The sequence below is a fragment of the Culex quinquefasciatus genome, chromosome 2, assembly GCF_015732765.1.
Source record: "Culex quinquefasciatus strain JHB chromosome 2, VPISU_Cqui_1.0_pri_paternal, whole genome shotgun sequence".
Classification (NCBI taxonomy): domain Eukaryota; kingdom Metazoa; phylum Arthropoda; class Insecta; order Diptera; family Culicidae; genus Culex; species Culex quinquefasciatus.
The window spans coordinates 108,375,666-108,381,714 of record NC_051862.1 but is presented as its reverse complement, the minus strand read 5'-3'; the positions used below and the strand labels follow the sequence as shown (position 1 = coordinate 108,381,714).

The following is a 6,049-nucleotide window of genomic DNA, read 5'->3' as shown; positions in this document are numbered from 1 at the left end:
CTCGAAGGCCGTACAGAAGACCTCGGTAAGCCACATACGGCCTGCAGGCCGCATTTTGGTGACCACCGCCTTTGATCGGAGCGGACTGTATTTTCACTTCACTTCAGGCGGACTTGGGGAACCAGCTTGGGAGGGTCGAAAGTATCGCAGGCAAACAGAAAACACTGAATTTCTCTCACTACTTCTATTTAATAACTATAACTAAACTAAGTGGATAAAACTCGTGTCTCTTCCGACGATCGCGACGACTTAGCTCTACGTCCGACCGGTTCGGCTGCTTGCGATAGACTTGCTGGCAGAGCTGAAAATGTCAGGGGTCCTGACGCGAAAATCGGCGACGCATACACGATTTTTTCAGATCCATTCACAGAACCGCAAAACCGTGACATAAACAAACCCGACTCAGTCGTGAGTGCCCTAGCTCACTGAGCAGCTGCAATGCGAGGCAGTAGTCGACCAACGCTCATTCGACGTTGCACGCACACACATAAAGAAACAAGTTTTTACACGAAAAGTTGGTATTTATGCATGGAAATGTAATTTTGAATACAAGTTATGGTTGTTTTAAGTGTTTTGCACAGTCTAGAACCATTTAATTGTCTAAAAATAGTCAAAATAGTGTTTAGAGAGGATTTTACGAGTCAGTCATACGACACGAATTGAGTGAGTGTAGCTCATTTTTTCACGTCTCTCATTCTCCAGCAGCCGACCGGCACGAGTCAGGCGGCAGTGGTTGAACGGACACAGTAGGCTTACAGTCAGATGCTAGCAGTGAACTGACATTTTGGTTTGCTTCATGTGTACGCTGGGTTGGAAACATTTTGCAGGCCTGCTTGCTGGTTTCGCGCACATTTCTCGTTCTCTCCTCCTTCGTTGCGCGCCAAAATGCTCACACGACCGTCGTCGTGCATCGTTCGTTCTCTTTCTCTCGCACCGTCGTGTTCCACGGCGCGCTGTTGCCACGCACCTCGTTTCGTGCGCTCTTTCCTCCTCTTTGGGCGTCATCGCCGATGTGCTGTTGCTAGCCACGCGCACGTCGTTGCGCGCGTTCTTCGTTGTTGGCAATGGCGTAGGCTGGGTTGCCAAATTCGCTGCGACTGAGATCGAAGCAACCGCAGTGCTGTCAAAACAATGCAAAATTTTCTTCGAGCTGAAAGGTTCAGGCTCGAACAGCCTTAGATGGTTATAATTTTCAGTTTCATGAAGTTTGATACGTCGCATGCTATGCTTCCATGCATACTCCGGAAGTGTCCCCCAGTGGCCTCCGGTTCCGGCGTGACCAGGTTGGGTCAAAGGATATCGGCATGACCTTAGATCGTCATAATTTTCTTTTTCATGAAGTTTGATATGTCGCATGATATGCTTCCCTGCATACCCCGGAAGTGTCCCCCAGTGGCCACCGGTAACCGGTTAGGGCGTGAACAGGTTGTGAAGTGTGCAAGAAAAAATGTAAATTTGAAAATTACCATCTCCGATTCTGCTCAAATTTGGCAGAGCTGTTGAGATTGTCAAAACATGCAAAAATATCGAATTTCATCCAAATCGGACCACCCCCTCCATTTTTGTACCCTCCCAAAAAATCGACTTTTTGGCGATTTTTGAGCGAAACCCCTTTCTTAAAACGACGATAACTCATGAACCACAAATCTTAGAGAGTCGGTCTTAGACTCAATTTTGAAGGAAATTGGACGTAGAATCCATTTCCGTGATCAAAATTTGGATTAAAATAATTTGTCTACCTGTATTGTGCAATTGAAAACTTTAAATAGCCGTATCTCAAAACAGCTCTTTTTATTTTTTAAAATTTCACTTCACCATCATACTCCCCGTCCAATTTTACATAAGAATTTCGACAGAAAGGAATATGATTCTTTCCAGAGATATCGAATTTTAAAGTTTTAAGTATTTGAGATTATTTTGTTTTTGAAATTAAAGTCGGGGCCTCAAAAAGGACTTTTTTCGGTTTAAGCAGGTTCCCGGTAGCCACAGTGCCCATTTGCGGCCAAGACATCCAAAATCGGTCAAGATTCCGAATTTTGGCAGCCAAAAACTTTTCTGGGTCATATAGACCCGAGTACCATAAGTGTATGTACGAAACGAATACCATGGCCAGTAGGGTGGTCCAAATCCGGACTTTTTTGGGGCTACCCCCTGAAATCAAAGATTAACCCATCACTAGGCTAAATTCCAAATTTGAGCTCATTCTGACCACGGGAACCCCTCCCTCCAATCGCTTAAAGTTTGTATGGGAAAAATCGTCAAAATGTATGGAGAAAAGCAACTGTTTTACTTTTTTACCTGTGGGAGGCGCCATAATTATCCGATTCTTACCGTTTCTCAAATGTAGAACCTTTATTAATTTTAGAACAACTTTCCCGAAGACACCATATTTTTATTATTTTTTCCCGCGAATTTATTAGCGCCCAAAACTGACCATTTTTGCGCGGCCAGCTGTACAACGATGTTTATTTCCAATTCGTACACGCACGTGCTCTCTCTCAGGTTCAAACTCTCTCACGAGCTTGCTCGCCTGCCTGGCTGGTGTTTACCTACAAGCGCGCACGCTGTTTCTCTGCTTGGACTTTTGTCGTCGTCGTCGTTTTCGTTTGCTATTCGCTGCGCTGCGTTTCTGGCATGTTTATTATAATTTTCAACTAAAATAGCAGGATTGTTTTGAGATATATTCAGCATATAAATTCTTATATTATGTCAAAAATATAAAAAAAAACTGCGCTGAAAAAAAAAGTTTAAAGAACAGACAGCTTAGGCTCAATTAAAAAATTATAGCAAATCTCATAAGAACAGGATTTGTTTCTTTTTCCAAGCATTACACGCAGTTTTTCGTATATGCTAAAGAAACATGATAATGATTCAATTATTTAAAAAAATCTTCAGGTAATACAAATGTTGTTCATTTAGGTAGTTTGCTTTAACAAAAATACTTTAGTACAAATCAGAACAAATCAAGGCAATTTTACAATTATTGCTGCAAATTTTCATTCATATTTTCTAAAATTATTTTTTAATTCTTTCTGGAAAATTCTTTCTGTGTCCCTAGACCACCTGCAACAAATATTGCAGCTGTCATTTTTTGTCAGTTTACCTGTAAATTTTTCGATTCAGGAAACATCTCTTTCTGCACAATCGTTAACTACCTTCAGATCTTGCAGTTGCGGCCTTCCTTTAAGATACTCATTTTAGGGACCTACATAGGGAAATGAAATGTTCTGGGAGAAATTTCGAACACCCAAAGTCATTCAAATATAAGGTTGAAAAACTTCTAGTTTTTCTTTGGTTCTGGCACATTTCGTGTACCGAACAAGCACAAACATAACAAAAACTACCAGATTATTATCAACGACAGTTTAACAATACTTGTGATTGTTATAAGTCTCGTTTTTTTGCCAAAATTATTTTAAATTGATTCCAACCTTGTTCTTGCATGATCTTGTTGCTCGATTGGAACCCCGATTTGACAGTTCGATTGGAACCCTGAGATTGACATTTCGCCTCTCTATATAGGCTCTCTAACTCATTTGGATTAAGTTTTTAAAAAATCTAAAGAAAATTCCTTCCCTTTTTTATCTAAAAAAAACTGCATGGTATTTCTTGTAACAGAAGCAGATAAATTAAAATCCAAAACGATGAACTAATTCATCAAATTTGTATTCTCTCTTACACGCTGTTATAATATGATATCAATTGTTGTGTTTTTTTTTTCGTTTTATTGATCACATATTACATTAAATTTTATATCTCAAAACAAACCTGGTATTTTAGTTCAAAATTATAGTAAACATGTCAAGAACGCAGCGCAGCGGATAGCAAACGAAAACGACGACGACGACAAAAGTCCAAGCAGAGAAACAGCCCCGGTCACGGAAATTTCTAGCAGAGCTGGTTTCGCTAGAATCCTGCTAGAATGATTCATACAGACCTATCAGAATTCTGTAAGAATTTTGCCAGAATTTTCTAGCAAAGCGAAATCTGTCGAAATGACGTCATTTTCGCCAAACCGTATTGTGACCGCCATCTTGTAACAAAAAAAAACTTGTGAGCAAAAGCAGCATCTTTTATTTCATTCGAAAAATGTCCATTCATGCTGTTTTGATGATTTCCTGGCCATCCGCATTTTGGTAAGATTGTTATAAATTGATTGTGTCCTCGAAGTAACTAAAATTTCATAATTTTAACTCCCCAGGCACAATTCCGATTGGAAACTCCCGGAAGACACGGCGGAACTTCACCCCAAGAAACATAGACTCCGGTTGCCGCCTGACGGCCAAAATCTCAGTTGAGTTCTGGTGCTTCCGTTCCCGCCGAATCCCAAGAAGATGCCGGTTAATCCACTACACGTTTAAAACTACATAGTAAAGGCCAGAATTAATCCGAAGTGAAGGAAAAAAGACAATGATAGCATTTTAATATTTCCCAGTGTTTTTCTGCGAAATAAAAATGTTAAACATCTTGTTTTCTTTTTACTGTTATTAAACAGGAATGTGAATATTTTGTCGTTTTATAATTTGAACTAAATTCCAGGTCATAAATTTCAATCAAAATTTTTAGCAAGAACATTCTAATAAAATTCTAGCAGGATTCTAGCTGAAATTTTTGCCATTTCATTCTGGCAAAATTCTTACAGAATTCTAGCAGGATGGCCTGTCAGAATAGTTCTAGCAGCATTCTAGCAGGATTCTTACAGAACCGGTTTATTTCGCCAGCTCCTGCCCAGTCAAATCAATCCGAATTCTGAAACGGAATCTAATTAGAATCGTAATCGAATTCCGTTTCAAACGCAACAACCGGTTCGAACACGGAACCGGTTGTTGCGTTTGAAACGGAATTTGTATACGATTCTAATTAGATTCCGTTTCAGAATTCGGATTGATTTGACTGGGTGCTAGAACCGGTTATTGCATTTGAGCTAGCCCGGTCACGGAAATTTCTAGCAGAGTTGGTTCTGCTAGAATCCTGCTAGAATCATTCCAACAGGTCTGCCAGATTTCTGTAAGAATTTTGTGAGAACTTTCTGACAGAAGCAAATCTGTCGAAAATGATGTCATTTCGCCAAACCACGTTGGGGCGAATGTGGTTACCGCCATTACCATTTTGTAATTGAACTTGTTCAATCAAGTTTACTTTTTTTTGGGAGTTGCCACGGAAGAAGCCTAATTTTGGTAAGTAAATTAACTAGAATGCACATTAAAAAACTAGAGACCCTTAATTAACAATATTCCGATTCTTATTTATATCAACAGGAATTGAATCGATGCATTAATAAAGGCTCAAAATGTCCCCAAAACGCGAAATCCAGATCGCTGTTTACGGTGGCCGGGGAACACAGCTCCCCATCGACGACGACACGTGGAGCATCCCAGGAAACAACAACATTCCAAATGTTCCACCACGGAATTTTTATCTGGAGACAACACCGACAAGAAGATTGAATAAAAGCGTCCAGAATACGAGCAACGAAGATTAAAAGTTCACAAGTGAAAACAGTGAAAAGTGTGTGCATGTTGTAAGAGGTGATTTGATTGAATAAAAAAAATATTGGTTTTATTCGCTAGATAAAATTCTAGCAAAAATCCAAAACAAATCTTTTTACTCAAAAAAAAAATCCTATCCGTTTTATTCTAACAAAATTCTAGCAGGATTCCAGCAGAAAATTCATGCCAGCTCATTCTAGCAGGATTCTAACAGAATTCTAGCAGGATGGCTTGTCAGAATAGTTCTAGCAGCATTCTAGCAGGATTCTAACATAACCGATTGATTTCGCCGGCTCCTGCTAGAACCGGTTATTGCATTTGAGCTAGAATTCTTTAAGAATTCTTGCAAAGATCTAGGAGGATGATGGCAGCGTTCTAGTAAGAATATTTTCGCTCTGTTAGAAACCTCTAAGAATTCGGTGAGAACGCCGTGACTGGGAGAATTCTCAAAGAATTCTTGAGAAATTCTAGCAGGATTATGGCAGCGTTCTAGTAAGAATATTTTCGCTCTGCTAGAATTCTGTAAGAATCCAGTGAGAACGCCGTGACTGGGATAGATG

At 39.9% G+C, this 6,049-nt stretch overlaps 1 long non-coding RNA gene across 1 annotated transcript; it reads left to right on the top strand.

Annotated features, from left to right (window-relative positions):
• The first annotated feature begins 4,916 nt into the window (after positions 1-4,916).
• On the top strand, positions 4,917-5,544 carry LOC119766685. Its single transcript, XR_005277058.1, has 2 exons — positions 4,917-5,177; positions 5,259-5,544. It is a non-coding gene; the product is annotated as an uncharacterized LOC119766685 (long non-coding RNA).
• Positions 5,545-6,049: the final 505 nt, after the last annotated feature.